Consider the following 19684-nt stretch of genomic DNA (forward strand, 5'->3'; position numbering starts at 1 on the left):
ATGTGTCAGCACCTGTAACCTTTTCGGCTTCAGCCTCTGTTTGTGTTTGATTGTCGACCATCAACTGCTCATCATCTGATATGTCAGTCCCTGGAACATCTTCTGCGTCAACCTCCGTGGACTCTACCTGTTTATTGATGGAAATATCCTGTAATGTAATTTTCTTCTTTTTATACCAGAGCTTTAGGAATTTCTTCTGCACATTAATATTGATAGTACCCACTGATTCCATCCAAGGATATCCCAAAACAACATCCATATTATCCATCTCTAAAGTATAAAAATCACCATGCAACACATACTTATCCATAGAAATCTTCAAATCCTTATACACTTGAACATCCTCATCATCCACCTGTGTGTGTTCAATGTGTTTTGCTGGAACTTGCAATTTTTTTGCCAAATTAACATTGATAAAATTATGCTTGCAACTAGGATTTATAGAAACAATGATCTTCTCCTTCTGAATCAATCCATGAACCTGCAATAAGGAGATACCAACAGAAAATAACCCTTTAGGTTTCTTGGTTTCCTTCTTTCCTGTAAAAATAAAATCTTTGCTAGGCTGTGTGTCTGTCTGTGTGAGCTTATCCACAAGATTAGATTTACGGTCAAAGTGGTCCATAAGAGCTTTTTTGAATGTGTCCCAAGTCAAGGGCCTTCCATAGCAACGTTGATGCCCTTGCCACCATTGCCATCTTTCATTGTCCAAGTACATTTTTCCCACACTCAGCTGAGTCTCATCATCCATGACGTAATTCAATCTGAAATATTTCTCCATTTGTGCTAGCCATCTGGCTGGATGAGAGCCATCAAATTTATACACGTTCCTCTGATCTAGGCCCGCCATCACAAAAAATTTGGCGAAAATTTGAAATGGCCACAATTCCGTCAATATTGCTCAGAATCCCTATTATGACCTGTTTTTGGAAATGGAACAACCATTCTGCATCTGCCCATGTGATAGAAATCTTGATCCAGGCACTGGAATTTCAGATCTGTGCTGCAACTCTCCCGTCGTCACCCAAAAATTCTGAAAAAAGAGCTGATTTTAAATCAGCGATATCTCCCTCATCCGGACTCCGATTCGACTGATTTTTTTTTTTAAATTGGGTAATTTTTCACAAACAATCCAGATCTACAATTGGATTCTACAGATCTTGCACCATGACATCCAGATCTGCGCCGCAAACTCGCTGCCCCAAAAAATTGTCTACAACACCACTGATTTTTAGATCAGCGATATCTCCTTCATCCGGACTCCGATTCGGCCGATTTTCTTCTTTGAAATTGGGTATTTTTCACAGAGAATTCAGATCTGCAATTAGATTTTGCAGATTTTGCCTCAAAACGTACAGATCTGATCTGCAAACTCGCCGACCCAAAAATTTCCTGCAAAACATTAAAAAAAAAATAAATAAATAAATAAAATTTTCCACGTTTTGCCCAAAAAAGTGCTCTGATACCACTTGTTATAGCTCTGATACCACTTGTTATAGATCTGATATGAAAATATAAGACAATGCAAATAAACCCAGAAATAATATGAAATGATTCTTTATTGATCAAAACCCTTAAGGTAGGGCAACACCATACATTCACTCCTTAAGGAAGGAGAACACTCCACAAGCCATATGCCTGTTCATACAATAATTCCTTGACATCTCTCCATGTGGAGTCTCTAGCCTCTATATAGGCCTCATACATAAAATACCATGAGTCATTACCATGGTTCCCTCATACCATTGAACTAAAACCATGGGCCCATTACATTATTACTAACTACTTGTGGTCCCTTACATGATATGGGTTAACCACCTTATTTATTACTATGGCCCATCCCATTATTACATTATTATCTTGGGTACCTCCCTTTGTACCCCATATTATCCCCCCTAGGTATATAACACATTTGGTATCAGAGCCACATTCTATGATCCAGGCCTTTGGCAATTAAAATCTTTGTCAACCTTGTTGTCGTATAATTGAAGTTTCGCTCAAAATTTGGGAGTTTCTCCTCTTCTTTATTTTCGTTTCAAGCCTTTGGCCAAAGGCAAAACAAAAAAAATCAATCTATATTGAAAAATAGATATATATATATATATATATATATATATATATAAGGAAAAAAATTTATTTTGAAGTTATTAAAGAAAAAGGAAAGATCAAGTTTTGAATTACGAAAAGGGTTATTCGAAGTTATCCAATAGTTGAAGGGTATTAATATTAAAGGAAGGGTGAAATTGAAGAAAGTTCATCTCGACAAGAAAGATGACATCTAATTCGGAAATGAAGGTCGAAAGATTCCTAGAAACTAAATATAACTACGTCTCAGTGCTATTTAGAATTAAAGGCTCTATTGCGGGAAAAGAAGTTACTATCACTATCTCGCCAGCCAAAGATAAAAATTATATAAAACCTAAAATCGCAAACCAATTAGTGATTCCCGAGTCAAATATAATTGAAAAATTAGACTGTTTTGGCAGCAAAAAATATGACAACCAATTTACAGTTATACATTGAGGATTATACATTTATATTGCAGTTCTTAGTTCAAACCCTATGGAGCAATCAAGGTGACATTATTTAAGGTTCACCTTGGATGGGAACCCTAGGTTCTTTCACCCTGAAAACGAAAAAGAAGTTTTTGACATTTTCATGGAAAAAGAAAAAAACAACACTACAAAATGTTACATTAAAGCCAGATTCAATAACACCAGAAGTCATACAAGATATTTCAAAAGTAATTTTTCAAGAAAGTAAAAAAATACTACAAAATATGCAAAGAGTAGTTGACAAGATCATTGCTGACAAAAATGAAGAAGTTTCTCGGCTTAAAGACCATAATGAAAAATTACTGATGCAAATTAAGAAACTTAAGAAGGACAAGAAGTCATCGGAAAACAAAGTACAACAGCTTATCGAGAAGGAAGCATTGAGTGTAAAAGTCCGAGTCAAGAAAAAGGAATAAATACTGATCCAATGAATGTCACAACTCAAGAAGAAGACAAGCCAGTTGAAGAAAAGACACATTTAGATGTTGCAGTCCAGACAATGAACATCCCAAGTGAGGGATTTGTAACCCACTCAAAAACATCAAAGATTTTTTGAAGACTAAGGCAATGTTATGAATAAAATATATTAAATATAAATAATTGTAATAATTATTAGTTAATTAATAATTAGTTAAACAAAGAGACATGTCTAAGGAGACATGACCATTCATAAAGGGACACCTGCATAGGGTATATAAGCAAGCCCTCAATTTCAATTGTAACATCATTCTTATTCATACATTCTAATATATATTCTTGTATCTCAATGGAGATCTACATATTCCAAGTCTTCTGGAGTATTTAACTTGAAGAATGAACTTTGTTCATTCCAGGGAGACTCATGTTTGCAGATTGAAGAAATCTCTATATGGCTTAAAGCAAGCACCTAGGGCTTGGTATGCTAGGATGGATGCATATCTATTGAGACTTGGTTTTACCAAGAGTACTGCAGATCCTAACCTATATATCAGGGTGGTCCAAGATGAACCAATTATCATACTCTTGTATGTGGATGATCTACTAGTTACAGGTGTAGAGCATCGGATTCAGGAATGCAAGAAGCAGTTAGCAGCAGAATTCGATATGAAGGATCTTGGGATTATGCATTATTATTTGGGACTAGAGGTATGGCAAAATCCAGGAGAGATATATCTTGGTCAAGGTAAGTATGTGATCAAGATGCTTCAAAAGTATGGCATGATGGATTGCAAGCCTATGATGACTCCTATGATTACCAATTTAAAGAAGTTGAGGAGTTCAAAATCTATTCTGGTGTATCCTACTTGCTACAAACAATTGATTGGGTCCTTGATGTATCTAGTAAATACTAGACCAGACATTTTCTTTGTAGTAAATTTCTTAAGTCAGTTTCAAATGGAGCCAAAACATGATCATTGGATTGCAGCCAAGCATATACTAAGAATTTGTGTCGAACTATATATCAATACCTCTGGTACACTGGTAATGAAATCCAACTCGTGGGATATGCAAATTCAGATTGGGGTGGGTGTGAGACAGATAGAAAAAACACAACAGGTGGATGCTTCAGCATAGGACCTTCCATGGTCTCATGGATGAGAAGAAAGAAAAATACGGTTACTTTGAATAGTGCTAAAGTTGAACATGTTGTTGCAAGAAAGGTCCGTCGAGAACAGGTTTAGCCTAGGAAGTTACTATCAGACTTGTTTCAAAGACCGCTTAGCCCTACATTGATACATTGTGATAATCAGAGTTGCAAAAGATTGATAGAAGACCCAATGTTTCATGCGAAGACAAAGCATATAAACAACAAGTACCACTACATCAAAGCTTGGTACGAGATGGGGTCATGGAGCTGCACTATCTACCTACAGATGAACAGGTAGCAAATATACTGACTAAAGTGTTTCCAAACAAGAAGCTTGAGTACCTAAGAGGTAAGCTTGGTTTGGTGGATATCTCTTCCCTAATTGAGAGGGAGTGATCTCAGATAGTTCTTGTCTTTATGGATCGGGCACTAGAAAAGGACTAACAATCATAAGTCTTAGTGAAGACCATAAAGGAAAAATGCAGTCTGGAGGATTGGATGAGCATCTAGATTGGAACTTCTTATGGATTGAAGAATCTAGGGAAAGATGTTGTTGACCAATGCTCTTTGAGGATGAGGTGGGCATCCAAGATAAGAGTAGTCGAAGAGGACCAATATTCTCTAAGGATCCCGGTTTGGGAATCCAAGAAAAGAATAGTCCCAAAAGGACATACCTTGTAGACATCTTGATGGGGTATGTGCCTTGAAGAGGTATTGTAGCAGCTCACATAAAGCCTCCCAACATAATGCTCATAATTGAAGATGAGCATGTCATGTTGGTTATGGTAAAGGTGCTTGACAAAAGATGGCTTATCAATTCGACTCTTCCTATGAGAATGCTTCAAGATTGAGATTCCTTGTACCAGGAATACCTCCCTAGTTAAGGAGTATTGAAAATTGTAACTAGGTTCAGTCTTCATTATAATGTAATTGTAATCATGACATTGTATATTGTTTATAAAGAAAGAAAATGAAAGAAACAAATTATATTTTTATTTTTGGGGCATGGGTTTCATACTCAAGTTTGAGTCAAAAGCATGTTCTTTGTGCTTTTAGGTCTTCTAGGTCTTTCTAGGATAAAGAATAATATTGGTCATGTGTCATAATCCCATTTGGACTCATTGTAATGAAGGAAAATATTTATTTTATCGAGAAAAAGCCACGGATAAGCCCAAGACCAAGTTGGCCCAAAAGCAAGATCAAGTCAGCCTAAAGGAAGGGAATTCGACTCTCAAGAACGATTATATAAAGAACTGCAATTCGACTCATTTGGACACACATCTCAAGCAAGATTGATTTGCAATAGCAAAGGAGAAGAAGAGTAGCCGACTGGACGAAGAAGAAGAGAAAAAGTCAAAATTTGGTCAAGGAAGCTTTTCTCGTCTCGCTAGGGTTTGTGAACTTGCTAGTCGCAAAAGGACGACATTTTGTAGTAGTTTCAGGGGGGCGAAAATTTGTTGTAGGGGTTAAAATGTTGATTTTTTAGTAGCTTGGGAGGTACTCCAAGCCCTAGGGTTCGGGGTTTGGAGGGTGGAGCACCACAAGGGTCACTTGTGGGCTTGGAACCCAAGGTTGGGGTTTTGCACCCATCGTGATTTGGGCCAAAACCATGGACACATTTCGACATGTGATGGATGAGGATGATAGCTCTCGTCGAGACGAATCTGACGCAATGAAAATCATCCGATTCCGAGTTGTAGAAATGGAGTTATGAATTTTTGAAGTATATGGTTGGGTTTTGCACATGTATGGTCAAGTTGGCCTAATGATTAGAAGGCTTATGACAGTTGTGCAAGCCCAATATTGACATCCTAGGAATCCCTTCTTATGGATATAAATAGAAGGTGATGTGAAGTTGTTTGAGACACATCCAAGTGCAAACAAAGTCAAGGATTCCTCTCTGAAATTGAGTCGCGGGTCAAGGAGCAAAACAACAAGGAAGGAGTTGTTTAGATAAATTCATGGCTAGTTTGTCCCTGCAATGAAGGCCGAGGTCACTTGGGAGAAGGCTGAGTGTGTTAAGAGGAGTATTGGGCAGTGAATGTGCATGTTTAAGTTGTGTTTTGTTATAAGTATAGGGTCGCGGGATATTCTGAAGCAACAGCAAAGGTTCTACCTCATGTGAGTAGGCGGCAGTCAAAGGAAGGGACAACGAAGTTTTTGGGCCTGTTCTAGAGCATAACGCAAGAGGTTACAACAGTGTTTAGTGTTGTTGAAGAAGCCCTGACCAGGATTGTCATTTCAGTATTAAAGTGTACAGATCTCGTGGTTAAGGAGGGGTATGATTGGTCCCTTCTTGCTGACAGTGTTTGCTATGTGGATGACAGATTTATGAGCAGCCTATGGAAGCCATGAGTTGAAGTTGACTTGGGTGATCGAAGGCATCAACAAGGAGCAAATTTCACAGTGAAGGATTGGGTGCCATTGCACTGGTGGAGGGTAGCGTGTTGGCTACCCAAAGTAGCCCTTGACAAGCAGTCTTGAAGTGACGTAGACAGCTGAAGGTTGGGTGAAGATTGAAGCCTAATGTGATGGACAAAAGAGGCTACTAGATTGGCAGATTGAAGCTCAGGTATTGGCTAGCCTATAGAGAAGATTGGATCCACCCATGTTCACTGCAGCAAAAGCGACTTGCAGCATTGATAGGTGGCAGCCCTCCTAGAGACTCTATGTGTTGTCCTTTGATGGACTAAGGGGCAGCTAGAGAGCAGAACGGGAGCGAAGGACCAGCAGGACAAGATACAACATAGAGTCTGCAGCATGATTGTCATTATATCTTGTATTCCATAGACTATTGTATTATTCAGATTGGTTTAATATAACGAAGATTGGGTTGTACATTATTGTACAATATTTTGTTAAAAATTGTGTATACTTGTGCATATGTGATTTACTGTGTTGTCACACGAAGTGTTTAGGCACCGCGACAACGCTTAGAGTAAGGGTTGTCACTCTAATCCTTACTCACTCCGTTTAGACTCTCTCCTAGACAAGTCAAGGGGAGTAGTCCCTAAGATGAATGAATGAGAATAGCCTATGGAACACAGGCTCTAGGAGACTTAAAGATGAACAACTTGATGAATGTGAAACAAATCTTGGTTAGGTAAGTTGAATAGATTAAACAATTAATACAAATAAGACACAACCACAAGATAGAAATGATTTTAGACCAGTGCCTTTATATTCAATTAACCATAGACTAAATAAAAACAAGTTATCCAGATCAATTTATAAATGTAGCGAAAGTGACGATCATGAACAATTAAATGTAAACGCCCAAAACTTTAACATGCAATATATTCTAGCAATTAAATATCGTGAAGAATTTAACTGCTAAGCAATGATCCCAGATCTAGAATTTATCTTTCTCATATAGTCAATCTTTAGATATGGTTCTAAAACATTAAACGCACTTGACAATAGAGAAATCACTACCACAAAATTTAAAATTTTACACTTAGCACAAAAGACACCAAGGAACTTTAGATTAGAATTTTAATTATCCCTTAGGTAAGTTTAATGTACTAGGCTTATAAAGCAAATTTAATGTGGCAAATTAATTTTTTAATGTGACCTAAAACCAAATCAAATGGCTTTAATTAAATTTAATTTTTTATGGGTCGTAGGCCACATAAAAATTTCTTAAAAGAGAAAGCTTAGATTCTCTTGATTTATTTCATTCGCAATCAAAGTCACCAAATTTTTTAATTATTTAGATTTTTAAATGTTTTATAAAAGAAGAAAAAAATTAAAAATCCAAATCAAATAAATCAAATGAATCGAAGTAAATCAAAATCAAAAATCAAAAAGGGAAATAAAATGAAATGATTTAATGAGGAACCTAAAACCTAAAGTAAAGTTAAAAAAAAAGAAACTAAACCCTACCACATACCCAGCAATAAAGCAATTAAAGAAAAACGAAGTCGAATACTTTGTTTTTTTGTGTGTATGCAGGTCGACAGAAAGGAGAAAGAGCTTCGACACAGGTGGAAGACTGAGCGAAGGGAACTGAATGCAGCAGGAGGAGGAGATGGAGGAATTGACGTGTCTTTTTTTGCAGGTCGGCGAGAAGGAGATGAAAGCAATGATGGAAGGGAGGAACGCAGATAGGTGAGGAGGCTGCAGATGGAGGAAGGAGTCGCGAGTTAGGGGATGAAGCCACAGGAAACAAGGGGACGCAGGCAGCAGTGAAGGATCGAGGGCGAGGAGAGAAGAAGCGATGGCAGGGAGGACGCACAAGGGGATTCGGAAGAGAGAGTCGCGGGTAAAAGAAGAGAGGGAGCCGCAGTTAAAGAGGAGAGGAGGCAGTACACAAGTTGATGAGGAAGGGTAAGCTGCAGGTCGACAGCAGCAGCAAGGGAGCACGAGGAAGGAGATGCAACTCGAGCGGATGGTAGGAGGGACTCACACGGGCCAAGAAGAGGATCACGCGGATGGGAAGGGACTGACGCAGAGGGAGGTTAGAGCTATAACGAGGAAGTGGAGTTCGAGCAGCAGGGGTATGATGCAAGACGTGGGATGAGGGATTTTCTTAAAAAAAAAATTGAAATTTTCTGCAAATCAAAAACCCTAGGCAACAGTGAAATGGTAGCCCAGAAAACCGAAAATAACCCAGAAAAAACGAATTTCACACAAATATATTTGTATGCTTCAGATTTGGCCTTGAAACCCTTGTAAAATTTCCAAATTTAAAAGTTTAGAACCCTTGGACTGCAAAAAAATGAATAATATCCCTGCAAAATCATATTGAGGCCAGATCTTACCCTCTAAGGCCTAGATTTGGCTTTAAACAAGAATTCTCCTTCAGATCTGTACCTGTAATGACAAAAAAAAAACACCCAGGAACAATATATACAATGATGAAATTTAAAAAAAAAAACGGAAAAAACCTAGTTAAATTAAAATAATTACAAACTGAAGGCTCTATGTAGCCAGATCTATCATTATGTTGCACTAGATTTAAAAAAAATAAAATAAAGGAGGTGCTAACTCGAAACCCTCATGCATCAATAAAGAAAAAATCTTATGATACGCCCAGGATTAATTTCGCTGGGCTCTTCAGAAAATACGGATCAGGAGTTGGCTGGTCCAACTGAAAACTTCCCCTAATGCCCAATAATTTAAAATCAAGATTTCCCTACAAAGCTCAATCCAGCCATCAAAAACAAAGCGCAAAAATAATAATAAAATTCCGACAAATAGAGATACATGCTATTACGTTCAAAATTTAAATTATTATTCAAACCCCAGCGACTGAGCAAGATACATGTACTCAAATCACTCTTCAGAAGCTATCATCAATGGCTTTAGAAAAAATTATGCATGAAAACAACACATCTTACAATATTCCCATAAAGAGTAACACGAGCAGAATTTAACGTCAAATTCTTTCTTTATTATCCAAAAAAAAAATGATTACACCAGAGCTTCCTGTTAAGCACATGACACAAAGATCGGATAGATCAACTGACAAATGACTTCCTATTTAAAGATAAATCTTTCAACGACTAGTTCGAGTGATCCTTGTCAAAGCAATCTTGACCGTTTATGATGATTAAAAATTTCTTTTAATCTCATCCGACAAAATAAATATTTGGGCAAATTCAAAATTTTTAATTAAATGCATTAGAATTTTTGAGTTAATTTCCCCAAAAAATTGACTTTGACTTAATCCCCAGTGATCAAAGGTCTAAAATTTAGCAAAATGATTAATCTACCTTAGTCCCGGGACTTTTTAAAATTTAACTTTTTAGGACCGACGAATTTTCACTTTGGAGAATTTAAATTACCTAGGACCTAGACTTAATTAAATTTATGGCTTAGGATTTTAATTAGTTTTTGGCCAGAAAATTTAATTAATTAACCTATGAGGGGATAAATTATTTTTCCAACCCTCAACACACTTTACATCATGATTTTCATATTTTTTACATCATAAGAGGGAAAACCCATTTTTTGTAATAGACCTTCACAGACCACTCATTTCTACGACAAAAAAATAATCCAGCGAACCAAGAAATTTGTAATAAAATAACCTAACCAAATAGTTAGGATTATTCTCAAATTACTTTTACATAGACTCGATCTAGAACACTAGTACTCGCTTAAGATCCTAGCGACAAAATCCCTTCCAGCTTTGGGGTAAAACTGGAGGGAAAAACTATGTCAACCATCCGAAAATGAATTGGTGAGACGAAAAACCTCCTAGAATGGAGATCGTCACTAGAAAGGTAGGCTTACCTAGGTTGTTACATACATGACACGGTTCTGTTGAGATTATTTATATCATATACATGCAGAATGGGTTTACATTATAACATGATGATCAGGTTAATCATTATCATTGGACCGCACAGACACATCGATCAGGGGCTATCCCTTTTGCGGAAAAAGGGGGTGTATTGCTATGGGTCGTTGACACGTAGTGGTCAACATACTGCTTTACATTTTTCGCTGTGCAAAGTAGTTCTTGTTGAGATTCTTGGTTTGGTAGCGTCAGAGATTCTAAGATTCTATCCTAGACCTAAGATCGTGGAAATTCAACATGGTATCAGAGCGTGTCTGAGATACTTTGGAAGAAAGTGAATCAGAGTTGTGCACAACGAAGTACAGCTTAAGAGAGAGTTGGTCACATTGTAGGTGAAGGGCTCACTACAATGTTGAAGTTACAGGTTGGTCTCCAGTATAAGGACAAGTTGGAGGGGTTGTCCAACTATAATCCATGGAAGGAAAGGATCAAGTTGGTCTTGCAAGTCAACAGAATCTGGGAGTTCACCGAGAAAGCCATCAAGAAGCCAACTGACCCAAAGAAGTTGGAAGTGTACGAGGATATGGATATGAGGGCGAGATTGATCATCCTTGATGGTGTGAAGGATCCCCTAATACCTCATTTGTCCGGGAAGAACACTGCACATGAGATGTGGATGCCTCTTCAGAATTTGTTCCAGAATAAGAACGAGAACTGAGTACTAGTATTGGAGGATAAGTCGAAATCCACCAAGATGATAGAGGGTGAAGGAGTGACTTCGTATCTGACGAGATTGTCTCAGGTCAAAGATGAGCTTGTTGTCGTTGATGTGACTATTTTAGATTATGATATGGTGAGGATTGCTTTGAAAGGGTTCACCGAGGTATGGAAGCTCTTCATCAAAGGGATTGTTACCAGAGAAAAGTTGCCAGACCGGAATAGGCTGTGGGACGACTTCATTCAGGAGGAGTTGTGAGACGAGGATCTTCATCCGAAGAAGAGGACTTCAGATGATGAAATGGCACTTGCAGTGCAAATGAAGGGTAAGCAGAAGAAGGACTTGAGTAAAGTCAAGTGTTTCAATTGTGGCGAGATGGGTCATTTTTCGTCGAGATGTCCGATGAAGAAGAAAGGGAAGCAGGTCGTCGGTGTTGCCACTTCTGCTAAGATAGATGCTCTCACCAAGAGGCTGGAGGAGGAGGACTTTGCTATGATCTCTCATTTCTCACAGGGTACTATCGATGAGGATGGATGGTACGTGGACAGTGGTGCATCGAAACATATGACAGGATCACAGGAGGTTTTCGAGACTCTAGCTGAATGCGACTTGAAGTTGCACATGGCGTTGGGCAACAAGAGTCAAAAGGAGATCCAAGGATCGGGAGTTGTGCCATTTAGGATGGAGACAGGATGAGTGATGTGGATCCAGGATGTATTGTTGGTACCAGCACTCAGATATAGCGTGATATTTGTCTCGGTGATCCAGAAGAAGGGGTTTGAGGTCTTGTTCCAGGATGGGAAGGCAAGACTCAAACCTAGAGGCTCTAGCTCCGCAGGTATTATACTTGGAGTTAGAGAGCATGGTCTATACAGGCTGACGGGAAAACCTATGGATCATGGGAAGAAGGAGCAGGTGCAAGTTCCAAAGAAGCAGTTGTAGGTGCAGGATTCAGAGGAGCAGGTACAGGTTCCCAAGAAGAAGGTCCAGGTTCCAGAAGCTCAAAGGGAGTCGAGTTCTAGCGGGAGCTTACAGATTCAAAGGGAGACTTTGCAGCCCAAGAAGAGCGCGAGATTAGTAGGGAGTAAGGGTGCTTCCACATCTGGCAAGAAGGAATCATGGAGGGACTGGAAAGCGATACAGGAGAAGAAGAAGAAGCAAGATGCTTCCAGTGACAGCGACACTTCCGAGAGAGGCATAGTTCATGCTTTAGGGATTGCTGCAGTGGTGAGCACCAAGAGTTGGGCGAGTGTTGTGAGTAGTGATGATGATGATGAGTTACTTCCTAGTCTTGGAAGTACCTCCCTCGCTAAGAGGGAGTGTTGATTTTTTAATAGCTTGGAAGGTACTCCAAGCCCTAGGGTTCAGGGTTTCAAGGGTGGAGCACCACAAGGGTCACTTGTGGGCTTGGAACCCAAAGTTGGGGTTTTGCACCCATCATGATTTGGGCCAAAACCATGGACACATTTCAACATGTTATGGATGATGTGAAGTTGTTTGATACACATCCAAGTGCAAACAAATTCAAGGATTCCTCTTTGAAATTGAGTCACATGTCGAGCAGCAAAACAACAAGGAAAGAAGGAGCCGTTTGGGCAAATTCATCGCTGGTTTGTCCCTACAGTGAAGGCCAGGGTCACTTGGGAGAAGGTCAAGTGTGTTAAGGGGAGTATTGGGCAATGAATGTGCATGTTTGAGCTACGTTTTGTTACAAGTATAGGGTTGCAAGTTGTTCTGAAGCAACAGCAAAGGTTTTTCCCTTATTTGAGGAGGTCGAGAGGTGGAACAACCTCGTGTGAGTAGGCCACAGTCAAAGGAAGGCACAGCGATGTTTTTGGGCCAATTTTGGAGCTTAACGCAGGAGGTTACAGCGATGTTTAGGGTTGTCGAAGAAGCCCTAGCCAGGACTGTCATTTCAGTATTAAAGTGCACAAATCCCGTGGTCAAGGAGGGGTATGATTGGTCCCTTCTTGTTGACAGTGCTTGCTATGTGGATGATAGATTTATGAGCAGCCTGTGGAAGCCATGTGTTGAAGTTGACTTGGGTGATAGAAGACTTCAACAAGGAGCATATTTCACAGTGAAGTAATGGGTGCCATTGGACTGGTGGAGGGCAGCGTATTGGCTACCCGAAGTAGCCCTTGACAAGCAGTCTTGAAGTGACGTAGACAGTTGAAGGTTGGGTGAAGATTGAAGCCTAATGTGTAGCTCTTTAATGGACAAAAGAGGCTATTAGATTGGCAGATTGGAGCTCAGGTATTGGCCAACCTAGAGAGCAGATTGGATTAGCCCATGTTCATTGCAGTAGAAGCGACTTGCAGCATTGATAGGTGGAAGTCCTCCTGGAGACTCTATGTGTTGTCCTTTGATGGACTAAGGGGCAGCTAGAGAGCAGAACAGGAGCGAAGGATCAGCAAGACAAGATACGACATAGAGTCTACATCATTATTGTCATTGTATCTTGTATTCCATAGTCTATTGTATTATTCAGATTGGTTTAATATAACGAAGATTGGGTTGTACATTATTGTACAATATTTTGTTAAAAATTGTGTATACTTATGCATATGTGATTTACTACTTTATATTTTCTGTTGTGCAAAGTAGTTCTTGTTGAGATTCTTGGTTTGGTAGCGTCAGAGATTCTAAGATTCTATCCGAGACCCAAGATCGTGGAAATTCAACACAAAGTTGCAGTAGCAATGAAGCAATATCAAAGTTCTAGAAATTGTCTCAAGGAAGATCTTGTTGGGGGTTGGCTTGGGGCTTGGAGGGGTTTTGTTGGCTTTAATCTTTGGGTCTTGGAAGTCTCTTTTGTAAGCAAATTCTAAAGAAGAGAAGCATTTTCTAGGTTTTCCCCTTGGAGGGGTTTTGCCCTGGCTTGGAGCCTATACCTTGTGTACTAGACTCTTTGTGATCTCCATTGTTTTGGTGATTGTTTGATGAGAAGATCTAAAGAAGTAATAAATAACCAAATAACATCACACGTAATAATCATGATAAGGAAAATAAGTTCTAATCTACAAGTCTCCATATTTTCGAACACAAAGGAGTACAATTTTCCCCTATATTATTCTTAAAATATCTTCTATTGCATATTTACTATCAAACTAGTAAAAATTACTAAACAGCTTGTTGACTCAAAAGCTAGCAAGCCTTGTGAGAGGCCTTAAAAGGAAAGAGCCAGACTAAGACACAACAATGAGGTGGATGATATTGTCACCTTAGCACTCCACCTCCTACTCTTTAATGGAATTTCACCACACAGGTACAGATCACCTAAAGATATTCTAGTTGACAAGATCAAGGCAATTTTTAAGAGACTTGATCAAGGTACTTCTCACTTGGAATAAGGCACAGTTCTTTGTAATAAGGAATAGCATAATTATGAAGCCTAGGAAATAGGGCTTAAAGCCTAGGGTTTCAAGATATAATTCAATATAGGTACATAGCATACAAGCATAGGGAAAAGGTTTGCTTTGAGAGATATGATCAATCAATGGAATGACAAACCTTCAAATAGCCCTAAGTCGAAGCCTTGTATAGAATTGAAGTTTTGTAAGTCCCTAAATTACCTAGGGTTGATAACATCGGCCTAAATAAGGCACTTTTTACCATGCAATATGTTAGAATTTGAATTTTTATGCGCAAGCAAGCTGGGGGAGTGCCAAATCAACTCCAACATTCCAGTACCTCAAGCCATATTTGAATTTGTCCTTAGCCCTTCACCTAGCGATTACCTTGAAAAGACGAAAATAGAAAAAGAGAGGGAAAAGATATAGATTTAGAGTTTTTTATCATCAAGAGGGTTTTCGGTGCCTTTTCCCTACTTGGGTGATGGAGTCTTAAGAACTTTAACCATGTAAATATCAAATCTTTGAAGGGAGTAAGAGGGAAAACCCTAGTCTTCCCCTCCTAAGCCTAGCTATCATTTTATGAGAAGGAAATTCACTAAAAAAAGGCTCTCTAGGAGGTTTTCTATGGAGTTCAAGGAAACAAGATTAAGCATGCAATAATTACCAATAATTTCATGTAAACATATGCAATTAGATAAAGAAAATAGAAACCCTAGCAATATTCCATTACATGCATAACCATAAAAGATACTCAACAAAAATACTCACAATATATCTAAGAACCTAGCTTCTTTCAATCCAAAAATGACATCTCCACACCAAAAACTAGTCTCCAAAAGCCAAAATCCACATAAAATCACATCTCCACAAGTAGCGAAGTACAAAGAGAAAATCAAGTTTGTTCTAGAGAGGTCGAATTCCACAAATGTGATGATGAACAAATGATAGAGGTGATCCTCTACTTATATGAGGTCTATCACCTCTAATTAATAACTAAAAGCCCCTACACAAGTTTGATTTTTGAGTAGACATAAAGTAAAATTGGGTTACAAGCCAACCCACTAGCTCAACAACAAAATATGCCAATAGAAGCCCACATGTGTGAGTTGTAAACCTCAAAAAAGGATGATGTCATGCCCCTCTAGAACTCCAAATGCTCCATCAATGCAATGGAAGGGTTACAAATGTCTCCAAGCATCATGATCATCCTCCATTTGAGAAAAAAAATCGTCAAATCAAGCCTCAAAGCATCTCCATGTGTCCAAATTCTAGTTGTCGGTGCCCTGCATCATCTCCATGGGTGCCAAGTAAACAATGCAGTACTCTCTCTCTCTAGCGATGAGGCTCCATCTGGTGCAACAAGCCCCCACCTCGCCACCCCAATCATACTGGTGGAAGCCCATCCTCATCTGCACTCTACATTAAGGCATGCCCATCAAATAGTGTCAAGGCTAGCCTAGGAACATGCGGGGTCCACTAGTACATCATCAAGAATCATACATCCCAAGCAAGAGAAGCTCTGCAAATTGGCATTTGGGGCTGCTTTGGGGTATCCATCAACTGCTCAAGTCATCAAAGTGCCCAATGCTTTGCTATAAAGGGGTAACGTTGCATCTTCCAAATTGTCATGCTCTCCGGGAGTGTCATATGGCCTAGGCATCACGTGGAGTAGGGTGCCATCAAGGCTTCTGCTACTCTAGAACACATGGTAAAACCATCTCAAACTCAAGTGAAGGAAATGATTCATTAGAGACTAATATCATAAATGCCTCTAAGTGGACCATACTTAAGTGTTAAGGGCATATCAATACTTCAAACTAAGATCACCTTCAAACATCTAACTAGACCAAAAGCGTTCCCTACCTTTGTAGGGGTGGCTAAGCAGTCAATCCTATTAGGTGCTTCCAACCACCAAGGGTAGGTGGCATTTCCAAGGTCAACAATTCAATCCATAGGTGTTAGTGAAAGCAAGTGGCAATGGATGGGAAGGACTTCATGGTCAAAGGACTAGCTAATGAGAGCCCACATCTTAAGTGTTTAGATGTAATGGAGGGAGCAATCATGGAGGCATGAGTTACCCCTTTCGCCCTGCTTTTTCTACCCCTTTAGTGCGCCTTTTACTTCTTTTAGATAATGCTTTTTATTTTGGTGCATAGCTCAACGATCAAAACTTGCTATTTATAATGTAGCACATTTTTTATCCCTTAAGATAAGACAATTTCTCACTCATCAAAGATAAGACAATTTCTCACTCATCAAGGTTGGGACATGCAAGGATTCCTTTTGTTGGATGGAGCATAAGTGCTCAGAAATTGGATGATGGCTAAGGAGGAGGGTAGAGCACATGCTAGGTTTTCCCACACACTAACTTATGTCCCAGCCATCCTTTGCATTTTGACTTTCATTTTCTTTCATTGTGGCCATCTTATGTTTTTTCATTCTTTTAGCTGAAACCACCTCTAGGGTAATGTTTCATGGCCTGACTCAAGAATGTGGATAATAAAGTGCTAAATCGCAAATGAACCAAAGATAGTTAAACCTGAAGAAAAGTGATGATATCAAAAGGAATAATGTGGCATGGAAAATGTTAAGTATGGAAAAGGGAAAAAAGGACGTGCTACTTCAATCCAAGTTTTCCAAGTAGTGTCCCTCCTATATAACCCTAAGGCCTTTGGAGGTCCCACTGGACTAAGGTTAAAGATTAAACCCACTAGTAAGGTGAGAGAACAAGTTTACAGTCAAGATCAGTCAATCATCTAGATCACCCCCTTATCCATACTAAATGCCCAAAACATTAAGTAAAATAACTCGATTGCAAAATGATCAAAGTACCTATTAAGTGGTAGCCCAACTTCATCCAAGAGGAATGTCGGATGGTGAGAGGTGTATGACTGGTGGAAATGGTAAAGGAAACTGGCATGTCATCATCAATGAGAAAATGTGTAGGGCTGCTAGCTGGCTGGCTGTCCAAGATAGGAGAAAAAGTTTTCTCCTATAGGGCTATCCATTTTGGTGGGTAACATGGCAAAAATTATTTGAGCATCTCCATTAAGTTATGCATTTTCTGTCATTCATGTTGCATTTTGATAACACACGCCACAATAAAGTTGGACTATGCATCTTAATCAGTATCTAAGTGAATCAGAGGAGTACAGTTTTCCCTTGTATTATTATTAAAAGATCTTTTGCATATTTATCAGATATCAAACTGAAGAAAATTAAGGAACGGCCAGAGATAGGCATGGCTATACACCCTATTTATGTTTAGCAGATATTGTATGTATAAAGGGAATGTTTCTGTGTTCAACACAAAAATAGCACCGATGAAGTTCAAATTGCTCACCTTCAGACAACACCTCATGCCATCTTTAGACTACACTTAATGAGACAAATTGTAAAATCTTAACAGATATACTGGTAGCCAGACATCATTCAGCATTTACGGTCTCCAATGAATGCAATTTCATCATCTGTCCCAGATCTTTAGAGTAGAATTGCTCTTAAAAACATGGAAGAAGCTGTATTAATTTGTTAACAAAAAAATGCCAACTCTGTCTGACACTTGAAAGCATTTAAACTGAGTATCATCTGATTGAGATAGAACACCAATGTCATAGTTATTCTTTTCACAAGGAAATATCACTTCTTAAGGTTGTCTATGCATCTGCCAATAGCACATGTCAAATACATATATGTACTCAAAAGAAAGGATGCATAAGAAAAGCTCAACAAATTTTTAAACACGAGATCTAATTTTAATTTTGAGCTGGCAAAGCTGATTCAAATTATGAGCATATCGGCCTACATTAATCATATTACGAACATGCATGGAGAATCCTGAATGAAAATGCATCATGTTACTAGGCCAGGTGAATAGATTGAAGCTGTTGGCCCATTGAGCACTGGTATGTGACAGCAGGGGCAGAAGAAGGAAAAGACCTTAGTATTAAAGCCTCGAGAGAATTCTTCCGGAGCATTGGATGGCATTCACTCAGAGGCTGTCCAGGCCTAAATTCAATTGTGGCAACAGGGGTGGAAGAAGGCAGAGTCTTTAGGATTGGAGGGCATTCTTGCTGAGTATTGGATCGCATTCACTCAGAGGCTGTCCCAGACCTATATCTGATTAAGATTCAATAATGGAGGATGACTCTCCGGTATAGTCTAAAAACCCAACAAATGGTAATTATACTGCTAGGTCTGGAAGGAAATGGTGAAAGTTGAAACAGATTGGTAGAGTAAAATCTGGAAAGTAAGTCAACTATGAAATCCAGAATCTTTATGTGGCTGTCTCTAGCAAAGACAACATTGACCTGGGATGTTCTTCAAAAAAGGTCAAGGCAAGGGCCTCGTATATGCAGCTTCTGTAAAAAAGATGGTGAAGACGTGGATCATTTGCTAGTACACTGACTTTACAAAAGAAGTATGGGTTCTATTCTGTTGCTGACTGGTGAGAAGCGTACCTGGAATGAGGTTTCTCTGTTGGAATGTATGAAAAAGGGGTTTGATGAACAAGCTCTCAAAAAATATACACCCATTTCCGTAATGGTATCCTGGCTATCTGGTTAGCTAGGAATGCAAGCATTTTCAAAGATAAGGAAACTACTACTCAATTTCAACTTCAAAAAAGGTTTCTATTTGAAAGAACTCAGCTTGCTCCAAAGTTGAAGAAGCCAAGGCATGTGGGTAAAATGGAGATAAACAAGTCCCAGGCATGGGCTTTTTTGGATGGTGCATGTCACGGCAGTCCTGGACTACATGATGCTGGAGGTGTGACCTTCTTCTTTCATTTTCACAAAGTTTCTTTCAAAGCGGGATGAGGAGAAATCTGGCAGAATGGAAGACTCTGGCAACTCTTTTAGGGCTGGCCGTGGAATGAGGTATCACTCATATTCAGGTGACAGTGATCTCAAACTTGGTCATCGATTGGGTAAATGGTTCCAGTGGTATGCAGAACCTCATTCTTATACCTTCTTTTTATTAACTATATTCCCTGGAAGCTGCCTTTTCAGTCATTTATTATTCCCATATTAGGTAGCTCAACATGGAAGCAGATAACTGTCCAAAACAGCACTGGTTTTGTCAGAGGTATGTGGTAGATTAATGAAGAAGAAACTGGAGTTTCTCTCCCAGCTTCCTTGAGATCACAACATGCTGGTTGACCTCCATGTCCATTCCTCAGTACTGCTGTTTGTTTTTTTCTGGTTCAATCTATATAGTATAGATCTCAACTACTTTTTCGGT

General features: G+C 39.1%; 1 protein-coding gene across 1 annotated transcript in view; it reads right to left on the bottom strand.

Moving 5' to 3' along the window:
• LOC149252209 (SUMO-activating enzyme subunit 1B-1-like) overlaps positions 1 to 19684 on the bottom strand; it is a 313309-nt gene that overhangs the window by 190832 nt on the left and 102793 nt on the right. The gene's annotated exons all lie outside the window — the stretch shown is intronic.

This window comes from Pinus tabuliformis, chromosome 7, assembly GCF_031772625.1.
Source record: "Pinus tabuliformis cultivar Carrire ecotype Pingquan chromosome 7, CPIR1, whole genome shotgun sequence".
Taxonomy (NCBI): domain Eukaryota; kingdom Viridiplantae; phylum Streptophyta; class Pinopsida; order Pinales; family Pinaceae; genus Pinus; species Pinus tabuliformis.